This window comes from Camellia sinensis, chromosome 4 (genome assembly GCF_055761805.1).
Source record: "Camellia sinensis isolate YWXY chromosome 4, ASM5576180v1, whole genome shotgun sequence".
Taxonomy (NCBI): Eukaryota; Viridiplantae; Streptophyta; class Magnoliopsida; order Ericales; family Theaceae; genus Camellia; species Camellia sinensis.
In genome coordinates, this window is record NC_138964.1 from 219,402,855 (window position 1) to 219,422,677 (window position 19,823).

A 19,823-nucleotide genomic window follows, 5' to 3' on the forward strand; every position below is an offset into this window, starting at 1 on the left:
CGAAAAAGGCATAAATATAACCTAAAAATAACATGCTATTAATACAATTTAACATAGAAGCTGGACTATCTCCAATCCCATCCTAATGTAGGACTGGACCATTCGGTTTTGGGATCTTGAACTCCTTACAAGCTTCATTTTAATGATTAAAAACTAGACCGTCCAATTCGATTATAGTATGGGAGACAAGCCAATAACATATTAGGATTATTGTTTTTAGAGTCTAATGCGTGAACAATGCACAATTTTTTATTGGTGCAAAATGGTAGAGTTTACAATTTTAGTTGGAATCTATTCACTTTTTAATGTGGTCTACTATTTTAAATCAATGATATCTTCTTCTTTGCCAAAAAAAAAAATAATGTCTCATCCTTTTTTCACATACTTTCATTTCTTGTTTTCATGGTCAAATCAAAAATATTTTGGTAAGAATACCGTGTAGGAGAGGTCTAATTAAAGACTATGATCAAATATATTGTGGTCTTTTGAAATGTATGATTTTCTTGGATATCATGAAGATTGTCAATTAAAAATAAAATATTTTAGACAAAAGAACAAAATTATGGGTCTGATACGTGTGGCGTGCAATGTCATGCAAGTCTCTCGTGAAAAATTTGGAGAATAATTTTGAAATCATGGACCGCAATACTTGTTAGTGTTGAGCATGTGATGATGTTTTTGGTGGTGAGCATGTTTTTCAAACTTCGAAATGATGGTGTGGAAATATATCCATGCATGTAAAAATTATCACAAATTAATCAGAAAAAGATAAATGTCAATAAATTTATTAAAGTGTGTATGATGGAGATTGAATTTAATATGTTGTGAGACTTTTATCAACCATGAATTTGATTCACATAATTTAAATTTTAGATAATTTTTGAATATTTTTCTTTTTTTCAATTTGTAGCATTTCTAGAAATTAATAGGTTGGATTTCATTTTATCTTTTATGGTTTGACTCATCTATTATGGTTTGACTCATCTATGTGTAATTGTTTGTCAATTGAAATTAAGTACATAATTTTCTTATAGTTTATAAATTAAAATGACTAAAATATTCTTGTGCATAATTAATCTTATTGTGCAAACTAAGACCAGTTTGGTTTTTTTGGGAGGGCAAAATTGACTTTAACCTTTATAGTTTACTCCTTATGCATTGTACGAGTAATTATTCAATAATTCGGAACATGGACATATGATATTTCATAGTATTATGATAGATAGAGATAGTGGGTAAGTGAAGTATTGTGTTGGGTGATTAGAAAACATGAGAAGCATATTAAATGATAATTAGTTAGAAAGTACAGACACGTAATATTCTGAGATTATTAAATAGTTTCCAGCATTGTACACTGACATTTGAATCCTTATATGTTAGCACATATTTTACGCTTCTTATTAATTTAAATCAAATATTTGACATTATATTTTTATTTCTAAATGAAGAGAATACACCCCACATGAGGTAAAAGTGAAATCTGACAAAATTAATAATACACCTCACATGTTTACTTAGAAAAAAAACCCCGATAAAAACGGTTGGATACGATACGTGATGGCAACAACTTTGACAAATATGATGATAAACTAGAATCTTTTTGTGTTGTTTGTTTGACAGTTTTTATATTTACATGTGAATGTCGTTTTCATTGGTTGTAATAAATAGAACAGTTAATTCAGTTATTCCAGATATCATGCCACTTCTTTTGGGATTGGCTTCTACACAGTAAAACCATGACCAAGTAATCTGACAACTTGTACGATTTTTTTTTTTTTTTTTTTTTTTTTTTAGTTTTTAGTTAAATAAACTATTGACAAAATAGACTTTAGTAGAGCAGTTATATATATTAGAAATTATAAATTAGTGAGAGGTGGAAAAAATTGGAGCGCTCGCTCGATTATCAAATATTCAAATCTCAATTTAGTACCTCACGCTTTAAATTTTAATGTGACAAAAATACCCTCATTGTTAACTATCGTAATAAATCTCTTTTTAAAAATAATAATAAACTCTAATCATGTCATGCCCAGCAACTGTCTATTATTTTTCAATAAACTTTTAACATTACTCTCACTGTGCTTGAAGATATATTTAACATTAGTTGGAGTTGAAATGAGGGTCGACATTAGGTAGTTTTTTGGCGGCACTCGGGACATGCTTGAAACAGTCCATACACGTGTGCATAAACAAAAAATGAAAAAACGAATTGTGTGCTGACGCAATGATGCTATCATGCATGCGAGAGAGGTCGTAATAAAAATTAAAGCAATTAACGCAAGAACGAGAAATTGATGTGACAAGAGGAGGTAAGAAAGACACAATCACAATCAAATAATACGAGCGAGTCGACACCTAGTTTTCAAGGGTTAGTGAATGAGAAAAAAGAGTTGCATCATTGAACTGGTGGGGTTTGGGTTTCGTTGTATGTTTTGTCTTGATGTTTGGTTTGGCCTCTTACCACCCATGGTTTTTGTTGTACATCCTTTTCTTTGTATATCTATCTAATTTTGCGGATACAAAATTTTAAAAATTAAAAAATAAATAAAGTTTTGACCCTAATTATAGTGATATAGCCTTGCAAAATTAAATCTATAAGTAAGTTAAATTTTATTTTAGTTCAAAGTTGTGTGTGTGAATTTGCCTTCTCAAAACTGACTCTGAAATTAACCTTTTTTTTGTGAGTCAGACTCATTGTTAAAGTTTATAAATTGTGATTTATGATTCACGAGTTTCACATATAAATTTGAAGATTATTGTTTTATTGTTTTATATATTTCATGTAATTTGTACTTTGATCGACGACCAGGAATGGTGATCCAAAAAATTTGTAATGGGAGCCAAGATAAAGTCATTTAGATTTTGGAAGGGTCAAGCAAAATTATACAAGTTTGGTATTAAAAAGATTTTTTTTTTTAATTTTTTTAGAGAAATTACAGTTTAGTGAAAATTTCAAAAATTAATTATTGATTGATAAAAAAAATTATCACTTCATACATTAATGTTTGTAAAATTTATCATTAATTTATAAGTATTTTTATAAACATACATTGACATATACTTTTTCCCCTTTCTTTATATAAATACTCAAAATTTCTTAGAGATAATTAGATTTTTATGAAGTTTAGAATAGATTTGTAACTTGATGTTTGGTTTGGCCGCTTACCACCCATGGTTTTTGTTGTACATCTTTTTCTTTGTATATATATCTAATTTTGCGGATAAAAAAATTTAAAAATTAAAGAATAAAGAAAGTTTTGACCCTAATTATAGTGATTTAACCTCGCGAAATTAATGCTATGAGTAAGTTAAATTTTATTTTAGTTCAAAGTTTTGTGTGTGAAATGGCTTTCTTAAACTGACTCTGAGATTAACCTTTTTTTGTGAGTTAAACTCATTGTCAAAGTTTATAAACTGTGATTGATGATTCACGAGTTTCGCATATAAATTTGAAGATTATTGTTTTTTATATTTCATGTAATTTGTACTTTGATCGATGATCGGCAATGGCGGATCCAAAAAATTTGTAATGGGAGTTAAGATAAAAATCATTTAGATTTTGGAAGTGTGGGGATGTATTTTCTGAATACCAACACGTGGCATGGTGACGCCGACGTGTCAGCCGAGGTGCCACGTGTCCTGGTAGTTAAGCCGAGATGATCTCGGAGTTGCCGAGGTTATCCCCGAAGATATCGGAATCCGAGATAAGCAGATAAGGGACAAGAGTCCTAAGGCAAAGAGGGGACTTAACCAAGATAAGGATAAAACTCTTAGGGAGTTTTATCTTTATCTCTTATAGAGTCCAGAGTAAGCAGTAAATTGGAGTTCATAAGAAGTCATACTTCTAGTGGGACTTGGATTGAGTATATTATAAAAGAGAGGCACCCCCGTGGGTCTAAGGTATGTAATTTATGTTTTGAGTATTCAGTTTAGCACTTGATTATCTTTGAGAGATATACTGACTTGATCGTCGGAGTGCCCCCGGGTGGAAGAACCACCGCCAGAGCTTTTTCTTTCTGTTACAGGTTGCTAAAGCCATCTATTCTGCCTGTGCTCTCCAGCTGATCACTAAACAAGCAGTGTGGTCAGATTTTCACCCACACAATTTGGCGCCGTCTGTGGGAACGAAGGAAGAATAGATGGCCAGTAACGGACAGCAGGAAAATATTGGGGATGACGCCTCCACTGGGAGCGGCAGACCAATTGACCTTGACATTAAAGGAGACAACCACAATGCAGAAGCCCGTGACCAGGGTCACAGAGAGAACGACGTCATCCCAGAAGGCGACACGTCAAAAAGAACAAACCAAGGAAAGTACTACAATGAAGATAACCTCCAGGTATGGAGGGACAGGTGCCTACGGAGGGATGAGGAAGTGAAAGAACTAGCAAACAAGTTGGCGGACCTTCAGTCAGTCGTCAACTTCATGATGCAGAATAATGTTATGCAGCCACCATACCCGCTGCAAGATACACCGATGCTAGCAACCAACACTCAGAAGGGTGGAAGAAAAACAATCCCCGAGGTCCCTCAGCATACCAGGAGCGGAAGGCATTCTCACCGGCCTTCCAGAGAAGTCGGACGGGAAAAGCCGAGGCAAGAAGAGTCCCGAAGGGCACACAACATGAAGAATCCAAACCCCAAAGAACATCGACATGTTCAGGGGCAAGTACTCCATTTTGACACAACCCAAGAAGAAAGATCCAAACGGACCCACCACGAGGCCGAAAGCAGTGTACCAAAAAGACTAAAATCCAAAGACAGCCGAGCTCCAGGGAGGAGCAAAGAAGACCTAAGGGACTACCTCAAAAGGAGGCAGCAGAATGCAGAAGCCGAGGTAAACTCCCCAGTAAAACCGAAGACAGCCTTCTCGGTGGAACTGGACAAATTCGAACCGCCTAAGAGATTCAGTATGCCGAGGTTTCAAATCTATGATGGTAAGTCAGATCCAAACTTTCATGTTGGGCTATACCTAAATTCAATGGCATTATATAGCGGGAACGAGCCGTTGCTCTGCAAAGTATTCCCCTCATCCTTTGGGGAAATTGCATCTGATTGGTTCCATAAGTTACCAAAAGGAAGCATAAAGACATGGGAAGGCTTGGCCGAGATGTTTGTGGCCAGGTTCGTGACCAACAAGCTGCAACCCCTGAGGGTTGATGCTCTGATGGCTCTACGAATCACCAAGGAAGAAGGCCTTAGGGCCTATGCGAAGAGGTACTACGAGGTGTTCAACCGAATACCCGAATGCAACCAGGAAGTAGCAGTCGTGTCTTTTAAAAACGGCCTGAAAGATGACTGCCCACTACGGAAGTCTTTGGCAAAAACATTACCAAAAAGCATGGAAGAACTCATGGCACGAATTGAGAAATACGCCAGGGCCGAAAAAGATACATCGGGAAACAAAGAGGTAAAACAAGAAAAGGGAAACGGCTCGCCGAAGCGAGGCCGAGTCAACAATGGGCCGACCAAACAAGAAATAGAACTAAGAAATAAACAGGCGGTAACCACGGTATTCCGGATCCCAATCCATAAAATCTTAGATCGGATTCGAAATCAACCTTATTTCAGGGCCCCGGCAAGAGCACCGGGGGAATTCATGGGAAGGAACGTTGGTAGACGTTGTGCCTACCACAATGAAGAAGGGCATCCAACTCAAGGCTGCAGAGCCTTAAAAGCACACTTGGAGGACCTGGTAAGACAAGGCCTTCTGAAGGACCTGGTCGATGAGGCCAGAACAAGGGAAGAGCAGGCAAGGTTGCCTCAAGCACCAGCAGCACCCCCTCCCCCAGCACAGCTACCACAAGTAGGAGAACCGAGGGTGGTTAATGTGATCCACTCAAGGGTCAACGAAAACGAAGTCAGAGGAGAAACCCAGAGGGTAAGACATTTACAACACATCTACCAAGTCGGGGAAAAGAGACATCGGCCAGAAGAATGCCAAGGGCCAACGATAGCCTTTACTGAAGCCGACTTAGAACTGGTCCAACATCCGCATAATGATGCCTTGGTAGTATCCCTCCAGGTTGGGGAGTGCCAAGTAAAACGCATCCTAATAGATCAAGGCAGCTCCTGTGACATCATGTATGTCAGATGTTACAAAGAGCTAGGCCTTCACCCCGATGACCTAGAACAATCAAGCGGCCCGATGGTCGGCTTTAATGGAACACCGACATGGCCACTGGGTGCAACAAGCTTAGAAGTACAAGCCGGCACTAAGAAGATCAGGACGGAATTCCTGGTAATTGACACACCCTCACCATACAACATCATCTTGGGAAGGCCGTGGTTGCATGCAATGGGGGCAGTTCCCTCGACGTTGCATCAACTACTCCGGTTCCCAACAGAGCATGGGATTGAAGAAGTTAGAGGGGATCAACTACAAGCCAAAACTTGCTCCATGGCAGCAATAAAATCCACCTGTAGTATACGAGAGCCAAAGAAAGCAGAAGTTGAAGATGAGGACATGGAAGTCCTAGAAGACGTCGGGAAAGAACCAGCCGAGAAAAGCGAAGAGGCGCTAAAGAAAATCCTCGTCCAGGAGGGCGACGAAGAACGATTTTTTCTTCTCGGCTCAGGCTTAGCTAGAGAAGAGGAAAAAGAACTGGAAGATTTTTTAAGGGCAAACATAGAGGCGTTCGCCTGGACACCTTATGAAATGCCTGGCATTGACCCCGAGGTCACCTGCCACAGTCTGAATGTCGACAGATCGGCAAGGCCTGTGATTCAACGAGCCAGAAGGCCGACGTTGATGCACGTCGAAGCAGTAGAGGAAGAGGTAGACAGACTCCTTGAAGCCAGGGCCATCCGAGAAGTTCAGTACCCAACATGGCTGTCCAACACAGTCGTAGTAAAAAAGAAGAATGACAAGTGGAGGGTTTGTGTAGACTTTACCAGCCTCAACAAAGCTTGCCCCAAAGACAGCTTTCCTCTGCCCAAAATCGACCAACTGGTAGACGCCACTTCGGGACATGAAAGGATGAGTTTTTTAGATGCATACAGAGGGTACCACCAGATTGCTATGTACCCTCCAGATGAGGAGAAGACCGCGTTCATCACCCCGAAAGGCCTGTACTGTTACAAGGTAATGCCTTTTGGGCTGAAAAACGCAGGAGCAACCTATCAGAGGTTAGTGACAAAGATGTTTAAACACCTGATTGGCAAAACGGTAGAAGTGTACATCGATGACATGGTCGTAAAGACCAAGAAATCAGAAGGTCATCTTGCCGACCTAAAAGAGGTCTTTGACATACTCAAAAGATATCGGCTCCGACTCAACGCCTCGAAGTGTGCCTTCGGAGTTGGGTCAGGTAAATTTTTAGGATATCTGGTAACAAGAAAGGGCATTGAGGCCAGCCCAGACCAAATCAAGGCCATCCTAGAACTACAGAGTCCGACATCGACAAAACAAGTTCAAGTGCTTACTGGAAGGGCCGCAGCCCTAAACAGATTCATCAGCAGAAGCTCAGACAAATGCAGACCCTTCTTTAACCTGGTGAAAAAAGCCACAGACTTCCTATGGACAGAAGAATGTGAAGTTGCCTTAGCCGACCTAAAAAAGTACTTGACCACAACCCCGGTCCTTTCTAACCCAGTTCCAGGGGAGGAATTGTTTTTGTACTTAGCAGTCTCTGAACACGCAGTCAGTGCAGTGCTAATCCGAGAGGAAAAATGGGAGCAGAAGGCTGTCTATTATGTAAGTAAGACTTTGGCTGACGCAGAAACAAGATACCTACCACTGGAAAAATTAATGCTAGCCTTGGTAATGGCTTCAAAAAAATTGAGCCATTACTTTCAGGCACACAAGATTGTGGTCCTAACAGAGCACCCACTGAAGTCCTTGTTACATCAAGGAGACTTAACAGCAAGGATAGCAAAATGGGCAGTAACACTGGGCCAGTTTGACCTAGAATTTAGGCCGAGAACAGCAATAAAAGGCCAAGTTTTGGCCGACTTCGTCGCAGAACTCACACCTGAAGCCATCACACCTCGGGCTCCGTCGAGCCGAGATGAGCATCACCCCAACAAGCAAAAAGAATCCCAGTCAAAGACAAAAAAGCAAGAGAAAGAAAAGCTCAGACCATGCAGCATCTACATCGGCGATTCATTCAGACTATTCGTCGATGGAAGTTCAAACCGCCAGGGAGCAGGAGCAGGAGTACTGCTGATATCTCCAGATGGAGAAATTGTAGAACAGTCCATCCGTCTGGGGTTCAAAGCCTCCAACAATGAAGCAGAATATGAAGCATTAATTGCAGGGCTAAAGCTAGCAGCAGTAGCAGAGGCAGACGAGGTAATTGTTTTTTGTGATTCACAACTCATTGTTAACCAGTCAACAGGAGAATTTGCAGCCAGAGACGAAAGAATGTCGACATATGCAAAGGAAGTCGTCCGACTGGCAGCCCTATTTCAGAACTGCAGATTACTCCAAGTTAGCCGAGATGACAACACCCACGCCGACGCGTTGGCTAACCTGGCCAGTTCAATTCAAACTGGAAAAACAAGGACAATTATGATCGATTACATGTCGGCCCCGAGCATAGACAAACAAAGCACCAAACAAGAAGCAATGTGCGTAGACTTGGGACCAAGCTGGATGGATGCAATCATTGCATTCCTAAAAGAGGGGAAGCTACCAGAAGACCATAAAGAAGCACATAAAATTAGACTGAAATCGGCCAGATTCATTCTAACAGCAGAAGGCCATCTCTACAGGAGGTCCTTCACTGGACCACTTTTAAGGTGCGTACACCCTTTGCAGGTTAAAGATTTTCTTTACGAGATTCATGAAGGAATTTGTGGAAGCCATGCTGGGGGCAGATCGTTAGCCCACAGGGCCATTACCCAGGGGTATTGGTGGCCCTACATGCAAAAGGATGCCGAAACCTATGTAAAGAAGTGTGAACAATGTCAAAGGTTTGCACCTTTGATACATCAGCCAGCTGCCGACCTGAACCCAGTATCCAGCCCTTGGCCGTTCGCCCAATGGGGCATGGATCTGGTCGGACAACTTCCCCAGGCAACTGGGCAGAGAAAATACTTACTGGTAGCAACAGACTACTTTACAAAATGGATAGAGGCAGAACCTCTCGCCAAAATCCGAGATGTGGACGTCAAAAATTTTATATGGAGAAACATTATCACCAGATTTGGGATTCCAAGAGCAATAGTTGCCGACAACGGAACACAGTTCGACAGCAAACTTATCAAAAATTTTTGTGCAAAATTCAAGATCAAGAATTATTTCTCAACACCAAGTTTTCCTCAAAGCAATGGGCAAGCAGAGGCATCCAACAAAGTAATCCTGGATGGAATAAAGAAGAGGCTGCAGGCAGCAAAAGGAAAGTGGGTGGACGAACTGCCCAACGTACTTTGGGCATATCGGACTACGCCGAGAAGATCAACAGGAGAATCCCCCTTTGCCATGGCCTATGGCACAGAAGCAGTCATCCCATTGGAGATCGGCATCCCAGGGATCAGAACACAGGGAGTAGAGAATGGCACCAATGACATACTCTTAGCCCGAGACCTGGATTTGTTGGAAGAACGAAGAGAGAAAGCTGCAATTCAGCTTGCAGTATACCAGCAGCAGCTTGCCAGAGCTTACAACAAGAAGGTTAATCCAAGAGATTTTCAAGTTGGCGACCTAGTCCTAATAAAAGTCGTCGGGAACAAGAAGGATCCCAGGGAGGGCAAGCTTGGCCCAAACTGGGAAGGACCCTACAGAATTACATCAGTATTAGGCAATGGAGCTTATCGGCTTGAGGACAATGAGGGCAAAGCATTGCCCAGACCTTGGAATACTTGTAATTTGAAATTTTGCTATCATTAGAGATACATCATTGTTTGGCCGATATCATCAATAAAGTCTTTTCAGAATCCTTTCAACATGTATGAATGATAAAGTTATGCATTGATGAGTATTGAAGACATAATTAATGTGAACCCAAGTCAAGCTCAGGCAAAGTTAAACAGAGATTATTCCTTAATTCACTTGTTGAAATTTGTAGCAATTTACAAGTTGGAATTAAGCTGATTCCTTATCTTCACTTGTCAAAATTTGTAGCAATTTACAAGTTGAAGTTAAGCCGAGATTATTCCTTAATTCACTTATTGAAATTTGTAGCAATTTACAAGTTGGAATTAAGCTGATTCCTTATCTTCACTTGTTGAAATTTGTAGCAATTTACAAGTTGAAGTTAAGCCGAGATTATTCCTTAATTCACTTGTTGAAATTTGTAACAATTTACAAGTTGGAATTAAGCTGATTCCTTATCTTCACTTGTTGAAATTTGTAGCAATTTACAAGTTGAAGTTAAGCCGAGATTATTCCTTAATTCACTTGTTGAAATTTGTAACAATTTACAAGTTGGAATTAAGCTGATTCCTTATCTTCACTTGTTGAAATTTGTAGCAATTTACAAGTTGAAGTTAAGCCGAGATTATTCCTTAATTCACTTGTTGAAATTTGTAGCAATTTACAAGTTAGAATTAAGCTGATTCCTTATCTTCACTTGTTGAAATTTGTAGCAATTTACAAGTTGAAGTTAAGCCGAGATTATTGCTTAAGTTCTCATAGCAGTGTGTGGGTTGCTTAAACCCTAGGGAAGATGCTTAACACTTGTTGAAATTTGTAAGCAATTTACAAGTCTATGTTAAGCCGACATATGATCACCCGCTGAGGTATACAGAAATTTACAGGTTGATATAAAGGCTAAGTATATTGTTTACTACTTGTCGAAAATTTGTAACAATTTACAAGTAAGATAGATCAAGATCACTGTTTGATACTTATTTGAGAAGAAACTTGCAAAATTTACATTCAGAAATATATGTTTTATACTTGTTAAAATTCATGAAAAGTTTGCAGGTCGGTATCTTGCTAAAGTTTAAGTTTTATAGTTATACCTGAGGTATGTAACCCCGAGAAGATTGCACAAAGGAAGCGACATGAAGAAGCATGCAAAGAACTTCTAAATACAAGACTATGCAGAAACCAGTCAACAGAACATCACAAGATTAAAACATCCGTAGAAAAGAACAGTTGCAATTACATATTGAAAAAACCACGTCGGCCATAAGAAGAAGTTTTGCATTGTCCAGAAATTAAGAAAAGTACAAAAGTGCAAAGTACAGAAAAAGAAGGAAAAAATACAAAAGACAATTTTCTCAAGGTTCTTCACTGTTAGCCACTGCAGGGACTGGGACCTCGGACGATTCTGGTGGAACCTCGTCGGCCACTTTATCCGCTTGTATCTCGGCATCAATCTCTGCTAGTGATTCCTCAACACTTCTTTCTATCAAGAGAAGATTGGACGATAGATACCCAGTGGCAGTTTCCTTGGTTGCCTCCTTGGCCTCATCACCCTCCTCATCCAAAGTTAAGTCCATAACCTGCTCAGTAGGAGGAGGGGGCTTGGCTACGACGGCATCCTTGGGTTTTCTCACCAAGGCTTCTTCATTGGTTTCCTTATCTTCATTCTCGGCGTCAGCATCAGATTCTGATTCACCTTCAGGTGGAGGTGGAGGAAATGGCAAAAGGATGGCATCAGCATTCCGAAGGGGCGAGTCAACAGGGAGATCAAGCTTCTTTATCAGGGACATCCAACCTAGGGAAAATCCCCTGTTGCATGCCTGCCTGACTTGAAGCTTATAATCTTCTGCGACGTCGGCCATACCTTGGGCGTAGGCCTTTTCATCGGCCTCTTTGACTTCGGCCTCTTTCGTGGCCAGAGCTTGCTGGAGTTCTTTCTCCGCTTGGGCCTTCTGAGCCTCGGCCTCTCTTTTCTCGGCCTCAGCAACTTTTCTAACGGCCTCAGCAGCTTCGGCCTTCTCAAGAGCTAAGGTTTGAACTTTAGTTGCAGCCTCGGCTTGATCCTCCAGTTTTTTCATTTTTGCTTCAAGGGACTTTATCTCTCTCTTCATGGAAGATGCTTCCCTTTTCATATCAACCAACCTTTGACAATTTTCAAAAGATTGCATTGAAAATGAATGGGCATGCTGAATGGCCTGCAGAAAAAACAGAAGTGTTAGACAGTACTCTCAGTAAAGAACGGAAGAAAAAATCACAAGTACAAACAGAAATACTTACTTGGACGGAGTGTTGGAGCATGAGAGCGTAATTCTCATACTCACTAAGCTTAGCATTTCGCTCCAAGTCATTCGGAAGGAGAAGAGCAGTGCTGAGGGCGACACCAACGTTAATGTCGTCAGCACTTTCACTAGCCATAATGGGCCTATCCTCCAGGGATAGATCAGGGGCCCAAGGGACGTCGGGCTTCTTTGAAGCCGAGGTCGTCGCAGACGATGACCTTGGCCTCTTTGATTGAGTAGACCCTGAGGGTTGACCCTCAGCTGACCTCTTGGTGGAAACAGAGGTTGATTTTTTACTTTCTGCCAGCTTTGAAATAGGCACAGCATCCTCAGCTTCGGCATCTGTAGCCTTGGCTTTAGGCTGAGCCTTTTTTACTCTCTTTGGTTTGGGTGGGAGCATTGATTGCGTTGGTGCGGCTTCGGCGTTAGTTGGAAGATCGGCGAGAAGGTCTTGAACGACAGGCCTTGGATGAACCATCTCGGTAGTCTTTACAAGCCTTCGTCGACGTTTACGTTCAGGAATTGGTATTAAGTAGGGGGCCGAAGTTGATGGAAGATCGGCTGGGTCAGATGTGGACTCTTGATCTGTTCGGGATGTAGAAGCAGTTAAGGTTGTGGCTGTGGGTGGAGAAAGACTCTTCTTCCTTTTTCTTGGGACGTCGGGTAAAGTGGATTTGTATGTAGGGATGAAGTTTAGTAACAGCGGGGCTTTTCGTTTATGGATTGGAAGGTTAAGGAGTGTTTTTAGATCTGTTCCTGGGAAGAAGGATTGACGAAAATTTTTCGGTGGCTGGCAAAGATCTGCAGGACAAAGAAACAGACGTCAGAGAAAAAAAAAATATTAAAGACTTAAATAAAAACAACTAAGTGTTGACTCAGGGCTCTTACTCTTGCCCTCTGTAATTGTTCGAAGAAGAGGGTAGAGGTGGACATCTTCATCTGGGCCAAATTCCCAATTTCCAGAAGCAATGAGAAAATCATCTCCAGCCCCCTTGTTGGAGTCTGGGAGGTCGGCTACAATTTTGTACTGAGTAGATCTCGGCTTAAGGTAATAAACGAAACCCCTATCCTTCAGGTCAAGAGGGCACATGGTATAGCAGTATTGAAGGTCGGCCAGGGTAATTCTAAGGTTCTCTTGCCTAGCTAAGGCTATAATACCATTAATCACCCTATAAGAGTTGATAGTAAGTTGCATGGGGTTCAGCTTGTAGAAATAAAGAACTTCACGAAAGAGGGTATGAAGGGGAAGCCGAAGTCCACATTCGGTAAAAGCTACTATAGGGAAAGGCATCGTATGGTCTGTGGGCATGATGGTATCACTGTCCCCAGCTAGTTTAAGATGAACATCGGCTGGGATAGAGAATTCCTGCCTAAAGTATTCAAGTTTTGTTGGGGTATTTACCCTATGCCTCCACATACCCATTATGTCAATTTAAAATATGTTTCAGAAGATGGGCGTTTTTAGGAAGGGTTACAAGAACCTCGGTAAAAATCTAAGAAATGGCTGATAAGGCTTATTTCAGTTTTCCCTAAATTTGAAGGTTCTACGCACAAATCCCAAACCTAAGAACTCTAAAGACCAAGATTGAAGGCACAGATCTGGGGCAGATACAAAAAAGAGAAAACAAAGACGAAGTTTCAGATTCCAGAGCAGAGGTATAGCTCTCAGAAACAATAGAGATACAAAAGTAAAAAAAAAAAAATCAAGAATAGTGGCAAAGAGAATGGTGAAAAAGTATAGAAGTTCAAGGAATAGCCACAAAATCAAGATACAAATAAACCCAAGGCTTCGAACAAGATCAGTAATGGCAACAGGCAGACAAAAGCGCAGAAAGAGAAATTAACATTGAAGGGAATGAATCTTACCGGAACAAGTGAAGCCGGGGCAATGTTCGCCGAGCTCAGAAATTGCTTGCAATAGCAAAGAAGGCTTCGCAAGAATGAGGGATTAAGAGCAGTTCAAGAAGAGAGATTGAAGCGATGGCAGATTCGAAGAAGAAAGAGCTTTCAGAGAGAGAAAGAACAAGAAGACAGAATGAAAAAGTGAAGGAAAAGTAGAGGCAAAAAAGAGTTTTATCAAAAATTTGAAACGGCGGCAAAAATAGGGCAATTATTGCGCCTAGAGCAACGCACGCGTCAGACGGCGCAGACGAACGAACAGACGGCTTTCAGGCGCGTCACAGACACGCTCCAATGAAAACAAAACACGTGAAAAGGAACGGTTAGATATGCATGACAGCTCATGCGCGTGGGAGAGTACGATCGAAACCTTGTTCTCCGAAGAGAACACGTCGGCTGGAAGAGGATTATCTCGGCTAAACAGTTTTTGAACCATTACTCAGAAAAGAAGTGGCAAAATATCGGAATAGGTTCCATCACCTCAGAATGCCGAGGTAATAGAACCTAGGGGGCAGTTGTGGGGATGTATTTTCTGAATACCAACACGTGGCATGGTGACGCCGACGTGTCAGCCGAGGTGCCACGTGTCCTGGTAGTTAAGCCGAGATGATCTCGGAGTTGCCGAGGTTATCCCCGAAGATATCGGAATCCGAGATAAGCAGATAAGGGACAAGAGTCCTAAGGCAAAGAGGGGACTTAACCAAGATAAGGATAAAGCTCTTAGGGAGTTTTATCTTTATCTCTTATAGAGTCCAGAGTAAGCAGTAAATTGGAGCTCATAAGAAGTCATACTTCTAGTGGGACTTGGATTGAGTATATTATAAAAGAGAGGCACCCCGTGGGTCTAAGGTATGTAATTTATGTTTTAAGTATTCAGTTTAGCACTTGATTATCTTTGAGAGATATACTGACTTGATCGTCGGAGTGCCCCCGGGTGGAAGAACCACCGCCGGAGCTTTTTCTTTCTGTTACAGGTTGCTAAAGCCATCTATTCTGCCTGTGCTCTCCAGCTGATCACTAAACGGGCAGTGTGGTCAGATTTTCACCCACACAGGAAGGGTCAAGTAAAATTATACAAGTTTGGTATTAAAATGCTTTTTTTTGTCTTTTTTTTTTTAGTTGAGCGAAAATTTCAAAAATTAATTACTAATTGATTAAAAAAAAATTATCTCTTTATACATTAATGTTTATAAAATTTATCATTAATTTATAAGTGTTTTTATAAACATACATTGGCACATACTTTTTCCCCTTTCTTTATATAAATACTCAAAATTTCTTAGAAATAATTAGATTTTTATGAAGTTTAGAATAGATTTGTAACCTGAGTTGGTTCATTCTGGTTGCTCGATAAATAAAAATAATAAATAAATGAAGTCTCCTTACTCGATTCAAATGTGCAGGGGGATTTGTCCAAGCCGGCCTCTGCCCAAGCTAAGCCTAGGTTTATTATCTCAAATAATAAGAGTTGGGTTACCCAAATTGAGGGTTGGTTCGGAAACAAGTCATATTAGTAACTTTTTAGCTAAAATATAAATTAAAAAAAAATAATATGTTTTAAATGATTTTTCATCTTTTTATGAAAAAAAATATAAAAAGTAGAGATAAAAAAGAATTTTTGACTTTTTGCATAGTTCTTTAGCTTTTTGGCTTTATAACTACAAAAAATTATGTTCATGGTAGTAAACTAATGTGTTACATTTTTTGAAAATAAAAACTAAAAATATATATTCAAAAAAATAAGAACATAATATATAAGAGGAAAATAAATTTTAGTAATACCAAACAAATAGTAGAATATATATTACACTATAATATGATTTAATCTAAACATGATAAAATAATCAATATTTTATAATATTTCATGTCTATTGTATATAATTTACATATATGAACAACATAATTAAAGCTGGTGGAATTTGAGCACTCTGTTCAAATATAATCCGAGCTTACAAATTTTATTTAGTCCAGCCTAGACCAATTTATAAATTATACATTATACAATCAAGTTTAAAATTTTATAAGATGGACTCAGGTTGCTCAAGCTAAACACATTCGAATTGCACCTTTAGTTTAGGAGATGAATATAAAATTATTTTTATTTTAAAAACACCAAAAATAAGTTATATAGATTTTTGGGACCGGCGCATTTTTATTTTATTTTTGGTATGAAGGAGGCCAAAGACAAGGCTAAGAACAAACAAACAAACAAAAATAGCAGACCCAGTATGCTCCATATAAGAGTATTTTTGATGTTGTATCTTTTTTTTTTTATCAAATTTGAATAAAAATTCTATTTGATATTACTCATTGTAATGGAGAATTTTGAACTTTCATCAAAATATAGGTCAACCGAGCGGACGATCAGGTAGATGTCAGGATGGTCAATCGGCCAGTGTAATTTTTTCACAAATTTTTGCAAGGAGGTGGTTGTCCGAGGGGGCAACCGGCCGGATATCCGGCCAGCATTTGGTGGTGAAAATGACTTATAGCTCTAACGGTTATAAACAGTGATTTGATGAAATGCACATCCATCCTCAATTTGATGAAAGGTACATCCATCCTTAATTTGATGAAAGATTTGAGAATTTCTTAATTTGATAAAACATTTGGTGCTGTGTTGGAATAGCCAAAGGTGGGCTTTTTATTGAATTTAAATTTAATGAAATATTTGGTATTAGATTGGATATGGTCTAAAATACAATATTTATGTATTTTGGGGCCCCAAGAGTGTGAATGAACACCCATCCTATGCCAGTCTCGGGCCGAGCCTAGGATAGATGGCCAGTAGGCCTAGTAACTATTAGCATTAAAGCAAGGCCAACCCAATCAACTAATACCGGCCCATTAGGGCCTATTGTTATGACAACAAATTCCTATCAAATATTTTGGGAATAATATAAAATAGTCTTATTTTTAAAAAAAATTATTCTATATAAGTTCTATATTTTCTACCATTCATCTTTTCCCATCTTTACACTTCAATTACCAATCATCTTTTCCCATCTTTACATTTCAATATTTTCATTATTTATTCCACGGTTGAGAAATAAATTTTAATTATTAATTTTAACAAAATATGATGTCTGAAAGTTTATTTTTCAAGCTGAAAAAAAAAAAATTGATGGCCGTTGAAAGTTTCAAACTCAATTACAGAAAATTTGAACCATTGATTGTGAACGAACTCTATATGGCATATCATATATGTAAAATACTAATTTTTTGGGAGGGTTAGATAAAATTATTTAGATTTGAATGGGTCAAAATACTAATTTTTTTGTTTATATACCAAAAATAGTAGAAGGCTAGTAGCAAAAAAAAAATTTTGAATTCTCCAGAGGCCAAAATATTAATTTCTTAAGATTCACATATATGAAATTGAATAATTCGATGATAAATATTCATTGTATATATATAAGGAAAATGGTATATTTCTCAAATTTTCTACCAAATAAATGACTAAATTTTTCACATGGGGTGCAGACCCCACACCTATGTGAGAGATTTGATCATTTATTTGGTAAGAAATTTGGTATCTATAACATTACCTTATATATAAAAGGGAGCTTTTTTGATAAATCCACTTTCTAAGAGTTTTATTCCATCCAACTCATATTCTTTTTTACTATTCCATTAGATCCTATTTGAGATAAGAAGACCAAAATACATTTTTCATCTACTTATGTTCCATTTAATTCACATTATTTTTTATGTTTCAATAAGTCTTATGGGTGATATAATTACCAAAATACCCCAAACGTAAATGTTCACACCGTCAATGTGAATGTTCAAATCGTCAATGTGTAGGGGGCCGGCCCGTGTCGATCCTCGTAGGTGCCCGGAAAAATTCGAGTGACAATGTGAATATTCACATTGACATGTTAACATTTACATTAATAGGAGTGTAAAATTGGCCCACGTCTCGTGGCGGCGCAAAACCCGCCCGCAGCCCATGGGCGGCCCGGGGCGGGCCCGGTCCGTCCCGTTGACAATGTGAATATTCATATTGACAGGTTAACATTCACATTGATAAGAGTACAAAATTGACCCGCGGCCCATGGGCAGCCAAAAGCTCGCCCGCGGCCCGGGGCGGGCCCGGCCCAACCCGTTGACAATGTGAATATTCACATTGACATGTTAACATTCACATTGATAGGAGTGTAAAATTAGCCTGCGCCTCGTGGCTGCCTGAAACTCGCCCACGGCCCGTGGGCGGCCCGGGGCCGGCCCAGCCCGGCCTGTTGACAATGTGAATATTCATATTGATATGTTAACATTCACATTGATAAGAGTATAAAATTGGCCAGCGACCCAGGGCGGGCCCGACCCAGCCCGTTGACAATGTGAATATTCACATTGACATGTTAACATTCACATTGATAAGAGTGTAAAATTGGCCCACAGCCCGTGGGCGGCCCGAAACCCGACTGCAGCCCGAGGTGGGCTTGGCCCAACCCGTGACAATGTGAATATTCACATTGACATGTTAACATTAACATTGATAGGAGTGTAAAATTTGCCCACTGCCCGAAGCTTGCTCGCGGCCTCGGGTAAGCCCGGCCCGTCCCGGCCCGCTGACAATGTGAATATTCACATTGACATGTTAACATGCACATTGATAGGAATGTAGAATTGGCCCGCGGCCTGTGGGCTGCCCGAAGCCCGCCCACGGCCCGAGGCAGGCTCGTTTGAGTCTAGGCCCGAGCATGCCTGAGACCATAGGCTAGGGCCTGGGCCATCACTTTGAAGCCTGGCCCGGCCCATCAGGCCGCTTATGGCCCATTCAAGGCTCGGTCCGAGGCCCAGCCAGCCCGAGGCGCAATGTCTTTTTTTGTGAAAAATAATAAAATTTTGGTAGAAAAAATTAAAAAGAATTAAAAAAAATGGCCAGGCCCACCCAAACCCGACCTAAGCTCGAGGTTAGGCCCAAGCCCACCGGCCCGACCCGAGGCTCGATCCATCGGCCCGTCCAAAGCCTGAATACCCTTGTGCCAGGGTTAGGGCCTTGGCCTAATTTTTTGGCCCGCGGGTCAGGCCGGGCCGGGCTGGATTTTTTCGGACACCCACGAGGCTCGATATGGGCCGGCCTGGGCCTCTACGCATTGATGATATGAAGATTCACATTGACGATGTGAACATTCACATTATGGGTATTTTGGTAATTATGTCTCCCATAGGACTTATTGAAACATAAGAAAATAATATGAACTAAATAGAATATAAGTAGATGAAAATGGTATTTTGGCCTTCTTACCTCAAATAGGACTTAATGGAATAGTCAAAAAGAACGTAGGCTGCCCGAAGCCCGCCCGCGGCTCGGGAAAGGCTCGTTTGGACCCGGGCTCGAGCCTAGTCCGAGACCCTAGGCTAGGGCCTAGGCCATCACTTTGAAGCCCGGCCCGGCCCATCGGCCCGGTTAAGGCCCATTTAAGGCTCGGTCCGAGGCCCGGCCAACGCCGAGGCCTAGTGTTTTTTTTTTATAGAAAATAGTAAAATTTTGGTAGAAAAAATTAAAAAAAATGGCCAGGCCCGCACAAGCCCAACCCAAGCCTAGGGCTAAGCCCAGGCCCATTGGCCTGACCCGAGGCTCGACCCACCGGCTCGGGCCCGGTGTAGACACCTCATTTTTGACCGCCTTTAAGACTTGGACGCGACTGATAGTTTTGGAAATTGTGCAAGGGAAAGATTCAGTTTCTTTGGCAAGGAGAGAGTCAAATCTCAACTTCATACCCCTTTTTGGACCAAAACACTCTTAATCAAAAGATTTTAGACCTTAAAACCCTCTCTTTCAAAACGTTTCTGAAATAAAGTTTTTACGATATTCCGAGGC